Genomic DNA, 20,080 nt, shown 5'->3' on the forward strand with positions numbered 1-20,080 from the left:
AGACTTTATAAATATACCTTTTACTTCAAACTGGAAGTCAATCCTGACAGGCAAATTATAATGTCCTGAAAATAAGATGGGGGTTATGGAACTGGATCCTGGACTTCTGCGGTGCTAAGACGCAATTCAATAACAGCTATTCATTCCTTAAAAGGAAATAGTGTAAGTGTGGAATTTACCTGCGACAGACATTGGATTAAAAAAAAAAAAAAAAGTGACCCAAGATTGATTGTATAGACTGAGAAAAAACAGCAACACTCTAGTTGCACTGCTTCTCATGTAAAGTAATCACAGCAGATCGATAAATCCTTAAATAGATCATTTACTCTATATTTTCAAGTACTACACATATTATATTTCATGGACGCCACACATTTCTACTCAATAAAAACACCGACAAGCCCCCAAAGCCCTACTGCCTCTTTAAGATTGCTTTTATGCTTCATTTAAAGTCCTTAGATAAGTATTTCATATTAAAAATGAAAATAAAGCAAAACCCAGTAAAGCTCTGAACTGAATGAACGTTGCAGGCGCTTTAATCAGGGCTTTGGTATGGCGTGCACTTTGTCCAACCAAACCCTGCAAGATCCCGACCTTCAAATTCCCTTCCTTCGAGGTCTGTACATAACCTTCCTTAAAGCACAGGTGTCCCCTATGAAACACTTTCCAAAAGAAGCCCATCTCTCCTGGGATCTGCGGTCCCCAACGTCCAGTGCCTGTGCCAGAGTCGTCTGTAGCTTAGGCCCCAATTCACAGAAGTTCTTTAGTATTTGGTGATCATCCCCGTTGGGTTTCCTTTGGACTACTCGCATGCCGGACTGAACTGGGGCCTCATACTGAACGCATTACAGCGCAGAGCTAAGTCAGGCATTCATTTATAAGCAGGACAGTTGATTAATCTTTGAAAAAAGTACATAAACACTGATTTGTCCCCCCCCAGTACACACAGTCTCACACTTCTCTTAAATAAACCTTTCGTGTCTGAAAAGCAGTAAAGTAAGCATCTCTAAGAAGTGACCGCCTCTTTCCGTATGGTCCATTTTAAATAGTTTCCCGACAAGTACTTAAGCCAGGGAACGGACACGCTGGGCATGCAAAGCTTGCTGTGCTCTGATGGCTGGACTGATGCTTTGTCCCACTGGCCTGCCTTTGCAGAAAGTTGCTAGGGTCGCCTGCCAAGCAGACAGAAAGACAGTGGAAGGGAAGCCAGAGCTCAGACCAACACACACTATATCCTCGAATAACACTACGTCAGGGGCTGTAACTGGTAGGCTCTTCTCCAAATGGACTGCAGCACTGCTGCACAGTTAATACCAATTAGTGCAACCACAGACAGAAGGGAAGGAGCCGAAGTTGCGTGTGTCTGAGTTGGACTTTTATCAATTAGAGTTACAAAGCCAGAAAGCTCCTTCCACAGGAAGGGCTATGTAAACCTGGCCATAAGGACCCGAGCAGACACTTCATCTAAATCAGGCATATGTGGGTCTAAGGGTACTCCTGGACATGGCTGGGCCTGGGCATTTCTCTGCTCTTTGCTGAAAACCACTAGGTTTTCAACACAGGATCTCCCCCTCCCCCCCGGGAACGTTTGTGACACATTTCCTCCTCTTTGTGGTGAGGAAGAGCCCTCTCGTTCGCCTCCCCCAGCAAACCAGTAAAGATTAAAAAGTGCAAACGTTAACAACCGGTTCTGTATCTGCATCCCTGGCATTGGCAGCGCCATGATGGGAGTCAATCACATTCATGTTTCTTCTTTAGGAAGTCATGTGAACGCTGCAAGATATTTGACAAACAATGCGATTTGGAGCAGAGCTGAAGTTGCTTCATGGGAACGGAGCATACCTCACCTTCAATGCGAGGCAGATAATTTGTTATGTGAGTAATTGCAAGTCGATGCAGCGTATTATGCGCTTGCAGGGAATAAATAGGTCACCGCAGAAGTGCTCAGAGCGCAGCCCTGTCAGATTCCAAAGAATCTGCGCATTTTGCTAAATACCTTGTCACAAGGACACAAAAAAGGAAAGGAAGTGAATAAATGACAGAAGGTGGATGGACTACTATTTAGCAACCTCAACTGGGCTTCAAAATTATGATTCTGGAACAGGATCGTAGCACTGGAACAGGTTACCCAGAGAGGTGGTAAGATCTCCATCCCTGGGGGGTTTTAAGCCCCAGCTCGACAAAGCCTTGGCTGGGATGATGTAGTTGGGGCTGGTCCCACCTGGAGCAGGGGGCTGGACTAGATGTGACCTCCAGAGCTCAGCTTCCAGGCCTACTTTTGTATGATTCTGTTTAAGGAAAAAGTAACGGCGAGCAGACTTTGGTGAAGTCCCAGCTTTGCCCCTTCCAAAGATAGCATGGTGCTTAAGGACACACACAACTCCATATAGTACTTCAGTTCACCCCATATAAGATTTATACAGGGGTTTGGATGGGGTAAGTGGGGGAGGTTGTGCAAACCAGCAAGAAGGGAAAATAATTCTTAATACTTTAAATGATAATACAAAACATCCACCATCCCCCAAATTGAAATGAAATGTTTTGGGTAGCTATCGAACAGGAAAAGCTTTATGAGGCATGCTATCCAATGAATATATTTAATTCTCCTCTTAATTCCATCAGGGAATCTTAGTCAGAACAAATCAGAAGCCAGTTAGAGAAAAGTTTCTTCAGAGCAGTCTTCTCCCTGGTTAGAAAGCTCCCCCTTGCTTGAACCCACGGCTGCCATCCAATTCCCGCCCCCCCCCCTTTTTTTTTTTTAAATCTCAGCCTTTCCCTCTATTCTGCCCCTTGTCTTCTCCTTTCCCTCCACCCCTGAGGTTTTCAGGATGTTCCTAGAAGCTGCTGGGAGGCTGGAAACTTTAGAAACTAACATTGACACCATTCTGCACTTCTTGATAACCTCTTTTTTTCCCCCTGTCCATTCAGGCTGCAACACTGTTCAAGAACCAGCTTGGGCGATCTCAGCAGAGCCATGCATTTAAATGCATGTCTTCACAGTAAGGAATAAAACAATGTCCTTTTGGAGAGAAGAGAACTTTGTGGGTTTCAGATGGAAAACCCTGCTGATGCATTCACCTAGATTTCACTGAGACCAGCTGTCTTTCACACACTTAGCAGCAAAGTGAGCTCTCATCTCCGTGAACTTGAATTACACTAGAGACCCACCATCACTGGACATGTTCCAATTAATTGACAGCTGGGGGCACACAGGTAAGTCCATCACAAATTGGAAAGGAAACAAACCATGGCCTAGTTCTCCATGACAGACCTAGGAGCACTGGCTCCAGGGCAGCCTGCATGGTGCGCTGGAAACCCCAGAGCCTGGGGCTCCCCAGCTCTCAGCTCCCCATCAGGAGGCTACGAAACAGCTGGCCAGGCAAGCTGGCAGGAAACAAGGCAGGTACTGTTGTAACTTTATTAACACAGAACATCTGTGGGATGCTCAAACTTCAATCAGCTGGTTAATAGACAGAAACTAGGTGACAGCTTCAGTCACAAGTATGAGTTAACTATGCTCATTCAGTTTGGATGTCCTCTGGGTGCTCCCACTGCAAAATGCCACGTTCCTTCTCCAATACACAACCTGTTTAGCGACTGAAGCCGTGGTCACTTAAGACACTCCAACATTTATAATTCGTCACTAGATGGTTTTGCTGCAGGGTCTCTGCACACCAAACTCCGCTGCATGCAAGCCCTTCCCTGTCTCTCGTTATCTGTTGTTGCTAAGATTTATAAACGATTTCCAGATTAAACTTGAAACTGCCATGACAAATGTTTACCTCAATATGACCTGAACCGTCTGAGGGAATGAAATGTATGTGAGGATATTTTTTAAAAGTATAAAACTTCTTGTAAATACTGAATCACAAGAAGTACTTGTCTTGTTGAAGGACTATGGAAAATAACTCAGGGCTATGCCAAGTCCCAAATGTAGATGCCATTGTACCAGCAATGAACAGCTTACCCAGTTCAGAGAATTCAAACTTTGCCGACCAGAAACCAAAATCTGAAGGGTTCGCCTGTCAAGTTCTGTTGGCATATCCCTGTTGACGGTTCCTTTTAAGTGCAAAGATCCCTTAGTCTCCCTGCATCTTAGATCCCAGCTGCACCATGGGAAAAGAGCTCTTCCATACTTGCACAGAAGTGCTGCAAAAATAAATGCATTACAAACTGTGAGCCACTCAGGTGTTATGGAGGCGGAGGTACTAAGTGCACGAGACAACAGAAAAAGGGTAGAAAAAGAAACGCAAGCAGCAACAGGAAACCACCGCGCAGAGGTGCGCCCTGGACACTCCGGAGGGTAGGGGAGGCTGCGGCACCTACATTTAAATGGGCCGGCACCATTTCTTCCTTTGTAAAGGGGTGCTGGAAGGAGGGAAGGGGGCATTCCTGTACAGTGGTCCCCTGGTATCTCTACAGAACTGAACAGGGCTCTTTTTTTACTACCCCAACCCCTAAAAGAGCAAAGTACCAAGCTGACTTATACCTGGGGTGTGTTTTGGAACCAGAGTGCTGTAAAGCAGTTGAGAACCAGTTCAGCTGGCACACTAGGAGAACACACTCCCTAAGCAGATTTTTAAATCACAGATATCAATTGTTTATGGAAAGGAATTTAACATCCATACCTTGCAAAACAAATATTAAGTCTTTAAAATGAGCCTTATATTAGCAGGAGAAAAAAAAAGTCCCACCCTTCCATATAGTAAGTCTGCTAGCCAATATACTAAATTCCAGAAAATATTAAGATTCCTCAAATAGCTGAGGTTTCAATCATCAAGTTGTATATATACACGTTTGACTGCACAATGTTGCTTGCTTTAAAGGTCATGTTTGCATGTGTCAACCTAGAGTTCTCACTGCCTTAAAAAGTGCTTACAAGTTTAGCACACAACAGCCAAACATAAGCAACCACCTTCCATACACAACAAGGACTAATTAAGTGTCTTCAACAATCACTGCAGAAAACCCTCACTTACCATATGGTCACTGATTGACAACGTGGTAATTACCAGCTTACATCAATGTCTTCTGCAATGAGTACTCATCAAAATGACAGACCCCTGATCACAGATGCCCATCTCCAAGTTCTTCCACTGGATAGAGAGGACAAGTTGGAGACTTCACGGGAGTTGAACTTGCAGTGAATTAACTACTCCACAGAAAAAGACAGCGGTGTTTTATGACAAGCAAGAATGCCTCCGATGCTGACTTAAAACTTCACTAAGGATGTCTGTCATTTAACTCTGGTCCCCAAGCCTTAAATGCAAACCACATTCCGATACCGAGAAACACTAAAAATGTATATACAGTTGTGCTGAACAGGTGGTTGAAAACACCAAAAAAGAGCTGTACCTGCAGGAGGATAAAAGGCTTGATTTTCCTCCTGAGACTAAAGCAGCAGCACCAAACTTCTGTTGCAAGTATTTCTTGGAGGCAGCGTTTTGTACTTCTCAAGCCTCTTTTTAAAGCACACGTTTGCTTTTTGCACAGTACCAAGAATAAAGGAAGTTTCAGGTCAAACCCAGATGCACCCTAAGCAGGCTCTTAAGTGTGAGGAGCAGCCAGACAGCAAGTAAGCGCCCTCGCACAGCTCTGCTAAGGCAAATCGGGCTATTCCGAGCCTGGGCCTCTCTTGCCAACCCTGCCAACTGTGTGGTAGCAACTGTGTGATATGCACGAATGAGGACAAGGAGGAAACCAAGTTTATTTTTGCTTGTAATCTAAACTTTGCACATCTCCACACAGTAGCCTGGATTTCAAAGCTGAATTCAAGTTTCTGTTCTGCGCGCAGCATGTGGTCACATTCTTACAAAGGCTGGGCTTTATTTGCCACACCTTGTTTAGGCTAGGTTCAGCCACATGTCACGTGCCCATCAACTTCAGTAAAAGCATCCAAGCTCCCCCAGAAAATGCAGGCAACTCCCTTTGGCAAAACTACCATTACTACAAAGCAAAGCAACAAGATGAATTTAACCCCTGAATTAACAGTGTTGGTAGAAGAGGATAGATTGGGGGGTTCCACGCTCGACGGCGACAGGACCGAGCATTTCTGCAGCCTTTTTAAACAGGGTTTGAAATAGCAAATATGCAGAGAAGGAACAGGAACGGAAGGGAAGAGACTAGTCTCAACACCACACAGCAACTGTGACAGCGATGGACCCCAAATTGTTCCACCCATCAGACCATCCCACCTCACACCACTGCTACATGAAACCAGAGACCAAATCCAAACACAGGACGGGCTGAGGCAGGCCTCAAGCCTTGCCATCCAGGCTGGTCACTATTTTGGGTGGCAGCACCTGGACTTCTGCTGGAGCTGTGACATCTCTCTGGGTTTAATGTGTCCTGTCCCCTCACTGTAGGAGGAGCCCCATTTTCTGTAACTGGTTTTCCCAGTGCATCATGCTGGGAGCAGAAAGTCGACAGATGTAGCTCTGGGTTAGGATTCCACTCTGAAGACCAGGAGCCTGGAAGATAGGCACTGCAAGGCCCTACTTGCTGGCATCTGTGTCTTTTATCCAACCCCTGGTCTCTTGCCAAGTGCTACAAGCTTAGGGAAGGCTCCTGATGACTTCAAAATGAACCTTGCCCAAACCGGGACTGCAGGACAGCTTCTGACTGTATTTTCCTAGCAAAGGGCTTGGTCCTTGCCAGAGCTGCAGAGCTGAACAAGAGCACTTCATCCCTCTGCAGCAATCCCTCGCACCAGCCTTGGGGGCCCAGAGCTGGTTCAAAGACCACCCGCATGACATGAAGCTCCTTCACCCTGTGGCAATTCCCACAACACTGAGGGAGCTGTCGGATCTTCAACAGCTCCGTGCTGGAAATTGCATTCAGCCCTTCTTGGGCACAAGTTCCTGCAACATGAAGCTCAGGAGGCCTCCCCCATCCCTGGCTTCTTCCCTATCAACTTTAGACCCCTTGCTAAAGGCTCTGAAAAGGTTTAAATCTTTCTGAAGCTGACTGGCTTCAACTGAGAAAACAACTTTGGCTGCCTCCCTAAAACTTCTGAGAGACATGCATCTGGCACCCACCCTCAGCAAAAAGATTTCCTATAGTTGTACCCGGTTTTGCATGAGTCACTGCAGCTTCCAGAGATCAAGCCTCATTTCAGCAAAAATAGCAAACCATTATACAGCTGTTTGGAAAAAAAAGTCATATGGGCAGTTGGACTTCTGGTTTCAGAAGAGGTAAGACGTTGAACTACAGGAGAGGAAGAAAGCATCATCAACCGTATACTAAGCAATGGATCAGCTAAGCAGCAATGGTACCAGTTCCATGCTCCCATGCCCATCCACAGCCTTGGATCATCAACATCATCATCAACAGCCAAAACACCTCTCCAATAAGGACACAAGCAGCAACTTAAAGGAAAGTTAAAGCAAAAGAAATTCTTTCCAGTCTCCACACATAAGATTCCCACAACATTCCCCAAAACTTCACTGCTCAAAATGCATGTCTAAGGCAGACACTGAACAAGCAAGTTTTGTCCTCCCCTCCACACCTTCGAATACAGAGATGCTTAAAGTGTTTTGTCACTATCGACAATGTCCTTAATTTGCACTGTTATTAGGACACCTCTTCCCCTTTCTGCCAATTCTGAAAATTGTAACTTCCATTCAATCGTCTTTCCAATGAACAGCGATGCAAATAGCACTTGAGACATTGTGCATCATTTAAATCAACAATTTTAAAAGCTACATATATGGGATCTTTCAGTCCCTCTCCATACAGTTGCAGTTCCCATTTTAACTGGCCTGGCGCAAAAAATGATGTCATCAATCACAATAAAACAACGTTTCCCCAGCTAGGGTGTATTTGCATTATTTACTTGCACTGAAGAAGGGCCCAGAACCCTGATTCAGAGTAATCTTCAGCTCTGCGACAAACAAACACTGAAACTAGTTGAGTTATATAAATTTAGTGCTTCATTCTACTAAATGGTCAACCTTCTAAACAAAAGACTATATGTAACCAAAACAGGCTACAAAATACAGCCTACAGGATAAAAGAGCTGTGCATTACCAACAGCTACATCTCGCCCAGGTAGTACCTACTAGTATGAAAACAGGCTTCGGGAAGTCTTTTAACCAAGTCCCCAAAAGTGATCTGTGTCAACATTTGACTTGTACTCTTGTGATCAATAAGGCAATACAGGGTACTCAAAAGAATACCCATGCTTTATGACTACAGATCATTTTACTGCTTATCAACTATAACATGAGCACAGATATCACCAGGTGGGTTAAAAGTCTGATGTGTATTTGCATGAACCGACCGTGCAGTCTGCAACAGCTAACACCTGCAAGTCACAGCTTTTCATCCAACCCACATTGTTTCAGTTTTATTTTCAATGACAATGAGCATCCAAACAAAGCTCCAACTCAAAGCATACAAAAGTAGCACTTGTCTTAATTTATGTTATAGGCATCAACAGATAGTCCCACGAATAATTAATTTTCAGGCTTCGTAACCAATGTGAGTATTCAACACGGGTCATTAATGTGCCAAGTCTCGTGGTAATCATCCTGAACTGTACTTGCAAGGTACCGCTCACTCAAAAAGAAACGAAGCAAGCTTGAATTGTGCTTAACTTGAAATAACCTTACCCACTGGACTGATTTACTGTGTGCTACGTGGCATGTAAATGGATGCTCCTCTGGACGTCAGCTGTCTAAAATGAGAAGTTTGAGGGGGTTTTTTCCTAGTTAGCCTTACTTCAAATGCACTGAGGATTGAGAAGAAAATTCTACATACAAAGCATGGTTTATATGGGATGGTTATAGTTTGTATGGGATGGTTTGGATAGGGATGATCCTGCCTCAGGCAGGGGGTTGGACCAGATGACCTCTGGAGGTCCCTTCCAGCCCTGCTTCTCTATGAAACAAGGAAACACCCTCTTCAGCTTCTGCAAATGCACCAAGTGCCCACAACTCCGACTGCAGGCAGTGGGAACTGTGGGTTCTCCAGACCTCTGAAAAGCAGTCTATAGCTATTATGACACATCCAATGTTGTAATTTAAACACGATGAGCGTAACATGTTTTCAGTATTAGAAGACATGAGATGGGGAACATCTTTGGATGCAAATATTTCAGCGAAACCCCAAACATTCCTGCAAGCCTCTAATCTTTGGTTTCAGCCATTCAAAAATGAGCCTTTTCTTTTTGTTTACTATAACAGTTATGTAATGTGGCTTATTGAGTAATACAGTAACTGCTACTGGTTATAATGAATTTCCCAAAGGCAGTGTTTTCCAACAACATCTGACATAACAATGACTATTACCTACTGTACAAGCACACATACCGTTCCCTACATGGGTATGTTAAATACCGCAACTTTGTATACTTTCAGCAATCCCACTTAGCCAATTTAATTAAAAATAATCTGCTTTGATCATATCCCATCCGTCACTGATCCATCTGCCTTCAGCAGTGTGAAATGCAGGTAACAAGAAGGTCTTTGTTAGGCGGGGATCATATCTCTAAGTTATTAGCTTCTGCTGGCAATGTTGACACAGCCAAGTTACAAAGTTCTCAGGCAGAAGGTGGCAAGTGGTTTACAGTTTAACCATAACTTGCCCTAGGATGGCTCAGGAAACGTACCAGGCAGTAGCAGCTTTTTTAAACTCCACATTTAAAAACTGTATGCCAATGACAGGGATTTAACAGCAAGGTAACAGCTAAGGATTTGAAAGGCAAATAAATGCTGCTTGTTAAGAGGACCAGGCCTCAAAATATAACCTGTTGGCCATGTGCTCACATACTAAGGTGATACGCACAATGCACGCGCACCTAGACAGCTTACAGTTCTCCAGTCTAGTTTAGCCCCTACTCACCTGCCTTGTGAGTAACATAGGATTGAACAACATGAGAAATGCAGGCTCAGAAACCTCTCCTCTCTCCTTGCGGTGACCCCTTATCAAAGCACTGAAAGTGAGACAATCTACTATTGCTCTGGCAGGTAGCACACATACATGGCCGTGTCTCAGCATAGTCTAGGAAAAGCCACGAAGGCCTCACACCGACACTTGGACTCTTTCCGGCCACCTTAAATCCAAGAGCCTCGAAGTACTTCACACATCCAGAGTTAAAACCTCAAAACACACTAAAGGCAGGCACACATCAAGATTACAGTCTGCTTAAGAGAAAGCACCACTGAAGGTCTCACTTTATTATGCTAAACAGTTTGCACATTCAGTTGCTAAACTGATTTAGCAGAGCTTCACTTTCACTTATTAAAGGCTGTAAATTATGTGCACCTGAATAATAATTAAACAAGTCTGTTACTACACTGGAACTAACAGTGCATTTATTATTATTATTATATTTTAAATGCCACAGATGCAAAAGGACCACGATCCACAAGACAAGAGGTTCCTTTTATCTGCATGGGACTCCTCAAGTCTGGGGTCAAACTACTGACTTCAGCACATTTATACTGGTATGAGAGAGAACACAATTTGGCCTTAAAGTTAAGATGTGGTTAAAAGTAGGGGAGTTAAAAAAAAAAAAAAAAAAGAAAAAAAGAAAAAGAAAAGAAGTCCAAATTGGCTGCTGTGTGTACATATAGCCTTGTCTTTATCCTATAGGAAGAGTCAATATTTTAAACCTGGCCATGGCATTCATTTAACATGGTGATAGGTACAGTACAAGATGCTTAGGATAAGACAGACCCAACAAATAATTAAATTACCCTGTCACGTTATATGGATGATGCCAACTGGGAAGAAAACTTGGAGGCAGGGATGTACTGCTCTCTTTTAGAAACAAGTCCTAAAAGTATTTTAAGTGAAAAGAGGTAGAGGTATATGCCTTTCCCCAAACTCTTCAATTCATGCTGTGCATTTGACAGCATCCTGTCCTTGTCACTCGCTGCTTGTCCTGTAGACTGTTTTTCCCTTGCTGCAAAGGCCTTAAGAAAAGGGAAGCAGAACAACCTCCCCCCCGCCTTCAAGTGTATTTTTCTAAAAACGTACCATTTGCCATAACAGTTACGGGACACTTCATCAGGACCTGGATTGTGAGAAACTTTGAAAAAAAAAAAAAAAAAAAAGAACATCTGTGTCCTTGAGAGCAGGTTCTTGTTAACCTCAGACCTCTTGCCTCTGGACAGAAACTGGTGAGACACATGTTGTGCTCTCAGCATCTGGCAAGAACACCTGCAGGGTGACTTGCAGTACGAGTGGTGACACAGTTTAGAAGGCAAGCTCAATCTGCAATGCAACTTGGGGCTGCTTAAATATACTGAAATATGAGCATTTGCGGGGGGGGAGGCTGGAGATTATATTTGGCACAACTGCATTGTCACTTCAGTTCCTATTTAAAAAAACGGATTCTTTTTATTGCAAAAAATGGTAACACCATGTTTTCCTGTGCAAAATGCCTGCCGCATTCTGCTCACAGGTTAGTTGCATTCCAGGGACACTGCCAAGAACTTCAGGGGCCACTCGGAAGGTGCTTTTTTCTGTTAATGGAGCCTATCAGGATGAATCTGAAAGCCTAAGCAACATCCTAATTCCCTTACGGAGCAGCTCAAAAATAATTAATGGGCAGACTGGTAGGAGAGCAGAACACACGACAGGAACGGAACTGGGTAAGGGAGAACCCATGAGCACAGGCATCACAACCAAGAGGTAAAACAGGTTTCCCCATCTTGACTTGAAGGCAATAAAAACGTGTACTTCTCTGACATTCCCATAACAGGGGCTAAATCTAAGAGACAAGGCAACAAAAGGATTAATCCAGTCTGTTCTCCCCATTCCTCACCCCCAGCCACCACTTCACCCCTCACCCTATATGGGAAGGGCCTGGGAAACAGAGGAGTGTCACAATGAGACTCAATGATCAGCAAATTCTTGGTCTGCCAGACCAATGCAGGACTGTGAACATGCCCCCAGCCTAGTCATGGTAAACTCAGCAGCTTGTAACTCATGTATTATGAGGGGAGAGATAATCTCCAAGGAACCAAGTTCTGCCTATTTGAAGCTTCAAAGATAAAAGCTCCGGTTTCACTCTGCACCTGGCAATGAACTGGTGCGAGTACCTGGAACACTGAAATAAATTGCTTCTCCACAAGACACCAGGCACCGGTACTGGGGCAGTCACATTCTCCGTTCCACCACCATTTACACAACTTCACCCAAAAAAGCGAGCTTGGAGAACCAGCAATAATTAGCAAGATGATCAGTGCCACAGGGAAGCACTGACAGTTCTTTAATAATGGGCCCATTATCTCTCCTTAAGGTTTGAAATCCACCAGCACACACACGACCCCAACACACAGGTGGTAGCTTTGAGTCTCCCACTTCTCTACCAATAGGAAAGCACACAGCGACAACTGCGCATTTGTCTCGGCAGAAGCTGACGGCTCAGGATGTTCCTGCTGATCGTATCTGCGAAGTACACGAGTCCTTGGAGGAAGCTGCCACTGATTGCAGACAGTAAGACTTCTTTGACCTTCCGCTACCCAGAATAAGCCCATGGGTCAGGAGCTTTCTGGGTACAATGAAAGCAAAGAGCCCTCGCTCTGCCTCCTGAACAGCCACAGCATGAGACCGCAGTCCTGTCAGTCAGCCAAACTCAGCCTGAGACTAGCTGCTGATGCTCTAGCTCTCTCCTGCTCGCTGCATCAGTACAGCAGGGACACGTTAGCCAGGAGAAATGTATAGACAGAAGATGCTCGAGTCCTACCGCACCAAACATCATATGGTCTTTCTGCATACACAGGAACTGTTTTCCAAGTGAAACTAAAGCGATTTCAGAAGCAAACAATAAGGAAAGAGTTATGTCATCCAGTGGATAGTAAAAGGCAACCTCAAAGTCCTGGAGATATTCATCTGCCTATGAGAAAAGCCTGGCCTTCTACCCCTGTCGGTGCCAATCCCAAATCACAGCGTCCCCGTAGACAGATGGAGTCAGTCGCCAGTTGTTAACATCCTGTGACTGGCATGACAACCTCTGAGCACACTAACTGTATTTCCTACTTTATGAAAACAATATAAATGTAAACACCTACAGCCCAAGTTTCCAAAATAATTAATGAGTTTGGGCGCCCAACCTGCACTGCCTTTGAAAACCCCTGTTGCAGCATTTTCTGTCAAACTGGGCTCTCGTTATGGCTTAAGTCAGACACCTAAAACATACGCATCTATGAAAATTAATCCTTGTGTGACAGGAGTGGGATAGAGGAAAAGCAGTATGTCAAGCACCTTTTAACAGCATTTTTTTTAAATATCTGCATGCTTAAAGGCTACTTTGGCAATTAACTAATAATCATGTTAACGACTTAAACACACTCTATTTCCTTTGCTTTCATTACTGCAGGGTGAACTTGTCTTATATCTGCTTTGCCTAACACATTATGCTTAGTTTGAAAGATCATTTTTAGCACATACCAGGCACTGCACCCCAAAAATAAGTGGTCTGCAATACCTCCCCCTCCACACCCCTATACCACTCTGAACCATTACTCTGTAACATGTTTCATTTGACCGTTGATGATCCTCTGCCATGGCCTGCTTGGACATTTATTAGGAAAAGCACTACCAAATCAACTTGGAACATATTCAGCTGGAGTCTTACAGCTTAGATTAGTGCTATTTAATGTCCTAGTTGTTTCAAATGCTGGAGATTCTCTGAGAAGCAGAATGGAGACAACACGATTTATAGTCTATAACCTGGTTTTATCCCTAAAGTCGTGTATTATGAGAACAAATACTGTTTGGGCCAGTAAACATGACACTCAATACGCTAACTGAATTAACAGCCTCTACATGGCTTTTGTAAGACTCAAGAGACATGTTTATTCTATGTTGCTAGGGGAAAAAAAGTTTAGAAAGCAGCTTTTATAGAATAGACAAAAGCCATCCCCTCTGCAAAGGATGAACTGTGAAAACCTAATTAGAAAGGGAAAAAAACTCACCACATTCAAGGAATCAACACAGGTCTTATGATACATGCCTGCTTTCCACACCACTGCTCAAGAAGGGAGCAATGGGCCCACACTCATCCCTAGCCATGCAATCTCAATCAACACAACCCTATACAGGACACTTTTTTTTTTTTTGGGGGGGGGGGGGGCAGCGCATGTTCCATCTCTCTAATCTCGGGATTTAAAACATGAGATATTAGCTGTCTGGACCATTGCCTCTCTAAGGTCATATAGGAACTTCTATGGAAGTCCAGCGTATTCCATTTAAGTGCATGGCTTCAGGACTGAGGAGAGACTATGCAGGGATGTAGAGTCCCGTCAGCACTGTGGTATTAGCAGCCCTGAAAGCAAATAGCTCCCATCCGTTTCAAGGCTGCTACTAGTCAGTTCATAGCGGCACCCAGCCGCCTAGCCCATGGGGATGGATAGCAGAGTTAACACTGACTCACTTGGGTCCTTTTCAAGGCTTCTAATAGCAGCTGTGGGGCAAGCAGCCTTTGCTTCACCACTGTTGGTACAAACACACATGCAATTAAACAGTGCAGAACTGCATGACAGAGTAAACACAGGGGCTGCAAGATGCTAGGTGCGTAAGCAGGTTATCTAGTTAAGAGATATGCAGATAACCGAAGCTTGATACAGTACAAGCACTACCAAAAAAGTACAACTGGCATCATGTCAGGCAGTTAAAGAAATGAGATTTTTAACTGGTGTGTGTGTGAACATAGTATACTGTATTCCAAAGAGGTGTTGAAGAGAAACAGCGGTTCTACAATGAAGAGCAGGAGAGGATCTTTGGGGAGACCAGTTCAGGACCACAGCTGGTCAGAAGATGAAACCATGAGAACTCCTACCTAGTTCTGCAAGACCAGAGGTCATCGCAAGAGCAAAATGAACTTGAGTCTGTTGCACTTTCCCCAATTAAAATGATCAGACGGTCAAATTTAGCAATCTCACATATCCAAATAAGTACCCGTTGCTATAGTAACTTGCTTGTGTGTCAAGGGATAGTGTTGGAAGAAAATTAAAACTGGTGCAACCACAAGGGGAGATCCAAATATGAAATGCATTATTTCAACTTGAATTTGGGACGGAGGTATGCTGGACATTCTGGCAGATGGGTAATGAAATTATTTCATTTGGTTTGTCTGCTGGACTAAACACGTCTGAATCTATATTAAAAGAATAGTAATATCCACAGTTATGTTAGCTAGGATTAAAGTAAATTTGAAGAGAAAATAATATCACACCTGACCCCGTCCAAGATAGGTGATTTCACAATTCTCCATGTTGGAGGGAAGGGTTGTTTTGGGGTTTTTGCAGTTAATATGCGTCACTGTTAAAGATAGCATATTGGACTAGCTACCCCACCAGTCAAATCCTGCATGACAGATCTTACATCCAACAGCTCAGAAGTAAGAATTCAGCAAGATGGGAGCACAAACGTGCTGGTCTGTGACTTGTCAAAAAACTCCTGTTCCTAGCTTCCAAGCATGGAGGAGAAGAGATTAGTAGACTATTTGTAATGGTACAGCTTTAAGAAATCAACCACACTAGAAAACATTTTGCGCACACAGTTATATCCCTCCTATTGGTCTGTTCTAGTTAAAATCACAGGGATTTATCACTAGTATGTGTAAGATTGAAATAAAGGCATCTTCCACAATGTTTTATGCTCTACTTAACAGGTTTTCACTTTCTGAAATACAGTGAACTTGGTTTTTGTTCATGTTAGCAGCAGAAAGCATATTACATTTTCAATTATATCCAATAACAGTCAAAACCTTATGAAGCTGTATTTCCATTCCATGCCGTAACATTATGATGAAGAGCTATTCCCTGAACTAATTGTATAAGAAGATACTTCAAAGAGAACCTCATTTAAAGTGTTGGCATTTAGGAACTCAATTTCCATTGCAGAGCTGATGTTGTAGTTCAGCAAATTAATGAAATATTCCCAAGGCTTGATTGCCACCCATACAGGGACACCTCCAATGTATGGGTGGCAGGTTTAGTGCCTGAATATAAGCAGACTGTATTGACAAGCTGAAATTCCTTTCCAGTTTTTGACACCCTTACTGGAGCCAGAGGGTCAAGTGTCTAAGCTCAGAAGTCTAAATAAAGTTGGTGAATAAAAAAGTTGACTATTAAGAACTATGTTGCTTACTAAGCACACTTCCAAGGAGAAGGGGCCACTATAGCTATACTTAATTTCCTATCCTCATGTTAATTACTGAGAAACATTTCAATTAGCTTCATCAAAAGAAGAACCATGAGCTTCTTCTGGATTTAGTGAGCTGCAATCAAAACTAAGGAATGATTCCCATCTTGCAGTCACACAAAGCAACACCACGCAAGGAAGCATCTATGGTAACAACTGCAGGTCAAGAGCGCGGGCAAAACCAGCTGAACCCTTACATACACTTATGCTACTAGATAGGTCCTCTTCAACAGAAAGTAACAAGTTTAATAAGACTAAAAACATAAAAGAAACACAAAAAGGTCAATACGCAATCTCAGCATAACATAAAAGAACATCAAAGAACTAATACTCCAGAGAGGAAAAAAAAATCCCCTTACAAAGGCAAATGGGTGCACATGGGAAGGCATGTATTTATTTAGGACCAAACTGAGGGTGTGAACGTACTAAATGCAGTTTGTAAAGAAGGACACAAGTTACCATCAGGAACCCACACAAAGACTGATCCAATGCAACTCTCTCATCTTTCTGTTCCTAACCCAAACTGCAACTAAAACACAGTAATTCACCCCTGAATGAAACAAGAGAAAAAAAATGACTGTGGGTCAAAAGCAGACAGAGAAAGCAGTTACCGTGAATGCATTACCCCTCCCCACCAACCCTTTCACAGCAGCCTGTTTCTTCAGTCCATGCCCTGAAGTATGCTAGGCTAGCTAAGACAATTTAAGTACAGGGTTCTCCTAAGTAAACAGCCTCAGGGCTGAAAGTAAGCTACACACTTCCCTGGAATATGTACTTAAAACTTGGTAAATTCTGCTCACTACTTAGAGCAACAGCCTGCACTAAGCTTTCCACACCTCAATAAGACTAATGACCACATTACTCAGAGCACTTTATGCCTTGAGTAGCAACCTTGAAATACCACGACCTAGTCACTCGGCTGCTTCAGAACCATAAAGCTGACGGCACATAGGTAAAGGGAGTATGAGTGCATCTCTTGAACCCTGTGAACCGACCAGCACAGCTCCAAGCAGCCCAGAATCAGGGAAGAATCCTGGATCCTACGCAGCCGGCTCTGCAAACCCTTCTCCAAACATGAGAGTAAAGAGTCAAGCCTGAAGTGTGTGCAAAAGATTCACCTCCTGTGTCACCAAAAAAGGGAGGCAACTTGACATTCCTCAAAACCAAAATACTAGGATCCTTTTCAAAAATAACTAAATTAGTGGTTGGTTGCTTAATGTTGTCTATAAGGAGAGAGAGCTTGTCTGGAACAGAGCAGAAGTCTATGTATAGACCAGTTTTAAAGTCTCTCTAAAATTGCCCTGAATGAATTTACCCTCCAGATGACACATCCAACAAATCCGACGTGACACTGAATATACCGCGTTGTGACAGAGCACAGGACAAAAATACTACTGGGGTCCATTCGTGCAAGCTAATTTTTCGGCTTGGTAATCCGTGAAGACTGATTCAACTTAATATTTAGGCATACAACATGCTCATCTACTACATTGGAAGTAGCTTCCATCTTTTAGTTATGCCATCAGTGCTCTCAGACTAAGTGAAAATGCATGAAGCACACCACAAAGCATTCTACATGACCCTGTCTATTTGCAGATCGTGGTATCAAATTTAAACTATATTTGATAGATTGTGTAAACACCGGTCTCAAAATGAAAACGTTAAGATGTCACTGGAAATACATCGCTCTACTACGTCACACCCCTCTTGGAAGGTACTCCCATCTCAAGTCTCACCAAAGCTACTCACTCTGGAGCCAAGAAACAAGCATGTTGCGTGTTTGGTTTAATTTGAGCCTTCAAACCCATTATAACCTCTAGTCTCCAAATACCAACACAAACTTACTAAACTATCCAATTTAAAAAAAAAAAAACCAAACGTATACGTCCAACGACAAGCTTTTAGCTTCTGCTATCCTCCATTTGCATATTATATGGCAAATATCTTTTTAAAACATAGATAAAACTCACTTTTCGTGGACGATGCTAGCCTGATGGGACACCAAGATCCCTCTTGTCCTGATGCGTCACTCTTTGATGAAAATACTGTGTATGAAAATAGATTATTTTTAGAACCAGCATGTGAAAGCACAGTACTTCCTGTACTAACCCCACCTCAAGTTACATACCCTTTCTTTCTTTCTTAGTTTCTACAGCTAGCTTTTCACAACTCTTATCAAACACAGTAAAGAGGATGAAGGAACAAACTGGGAGGAATTTGAAATGACAATTCCCTAACCTAAATCTCAGTACAAAAAAAGTTTTGTTAAAACACATTGTCACTCTGAAGGCAGAAACGCCATCATTTTAATGACACAACTACCCATCATGGCTATGAATGGACTCTTAAATATTTTTTTTATTTATAACACTGATCTTTTCCACAAAAACAGGATGCGAACATAGCATTCCCAGTATAACAAAGTCACTATAGCAACATGACAGTGATGTCAGAATAATCAGAAAGGATTTCATAGTTCAGAGACAGTAAACCACATGATAGCTAGACAATTAAAAAAGTTACAGACGCTGCGAAAGCTAGTTTCCAAGTATTCTCACTCAAACGCACTATTCAAAAGTCTGTGCCATTTAATAGCGCTGCTGTCGTACACAAGTTCACATTTCTCGGTGACTTCAGCCCTTGTTGTCTAGCAATCTCAGGAGATCCTAAACCAAAGATAAGGGTTACCCATCTGAGGAGCTTGCCACCACTGACTTGAGAAGTTAATAAAGGAGAACATTTTTAAACTAGCAGCATTACAGATAGATCATGGACAGAGCAACTCGCAACCATGACCTTCCTCAGCAAACATAATGAGCTCGATTATTCAAAACTGCTAAAGGACCCAGAACATTTCATGTCACATTTTGGGACTTTGAACAACTAGGCATAAAGCCAAAACTGTAAACTATGGTTTTGGTTAAAACAATGAGAAAAAACAAACAAACTAATAAAAGCCCAAGCAAGAAGTCAAGCTATTCCAGCAGTCTGGAGCCAGGCCTGCTTTTTAGCATGTAAACTACTATATTTCTACAAGCCTCCTTCCCACATTAATGGAGATTACTGATACCAAAAAAAAGATTTATATTATTTAGTGCTGTAGTATTTGGTCCTAATTTATACCATTTCCAGTTCGTTCCAGCACACGACTTAGACGAGGGAGCTAGACAAGTCCACTTGACTTTCGCAGCTAGCCCCTTTCAATGCAGGGCTGCACTACCACAAGACTGCCATGCCTCCTTTACAAACATTGCAAAGAAACATTTAAACACCAAAACACCACTGAGCTTTAAACCTGTATAAAACAGCAAAGTTTGCATCCTTCTTAAACGCTGCGGTTCAGCTTCCTAAACACAAAACGCCCACTACATTTATCACGAAACATATCAACGGGAATCAGCTTTGCAGCAAGGGAGGGCACACAAAGCGTTATCCGTTCTGGAGGCTTATATCCATTGCGTTACAGCATATTTCCTTCTTAGCTATGCGACCCACAAATGGAAAGACCGCGACCATGATGGCACGCTCAACCCTCTACCAAAAAAAGGTTCCCACGTCCCGGTGTATAACACGGCCTGGGTCCAACTGAAGTTTTAGCACCAAAACGGTCTACGCTGCAGAAGCCGCGCGCGAGGGTCCTATAAAAGTTTTAGCACCAAAAACGAGTAGCCATGCGAAGGTCTGGCAGAGGGTTTAGGGCCAAAACGGTCTACAAGACGAGGTCCTTACAGACGGCTAGAAACCACCCGCACCAAAGCAGCCCTTCGAACACGGGCGCGGGCGGCCCCTTGGCCCGCGGGTGCCCCGGCCATGCTCGGGACGGGGACAGCTCTTGTCCCAGGAAACGCCACGGCCCCTTCCAACATGGGAAGTGCTCCCCATGCCCCCCCCCCCAATAAAAATAAATCAAATAAAAATCAAA

The 20,080-nt window shown here is 43.3% G+C and overlaps 1 protein-coding gene across 5 annotated transcripts in view; it reads right to left on the bottom strand.

Moving 5' to 3' along the window:
* Positions 1-18,203, bottom strand: part of RAP1A (RAP1A, member of RAS oncogene family) — a 61,520-nt gene extending 43,317 nt beyond the window's left edge. For all 5 annotated transcript variants that reach the window (XM_019546839.1, XM_019546834.1, XM_019546837.1 and 2 more), the window contains exon 1: positions 18,129-18,203. The gene's annotated coding sequence lies outside the window, so the exon portion shown is untranslated. The remainder of the gene's footprint in view (positions 1-18,128) is intronic.
* Between the last annotated feature and the right edge of the window lie 1,877 nt (positions 18,204-20,080).

This window comes from Crocodylus porosus, unplaced genomic scaffold (genome assembly GCF_001723895.1).
Source record: "Crocodylus porosus isolate Cpor-Errol unplaced genomic scaffold, CroPor_comp1, whole genome shotgun sequence".
NCBI lineage: Eukaryota > Metazoa > Chordata > Crocodylia > Crocodylidae > Crocodylus > Crocodylus porosus.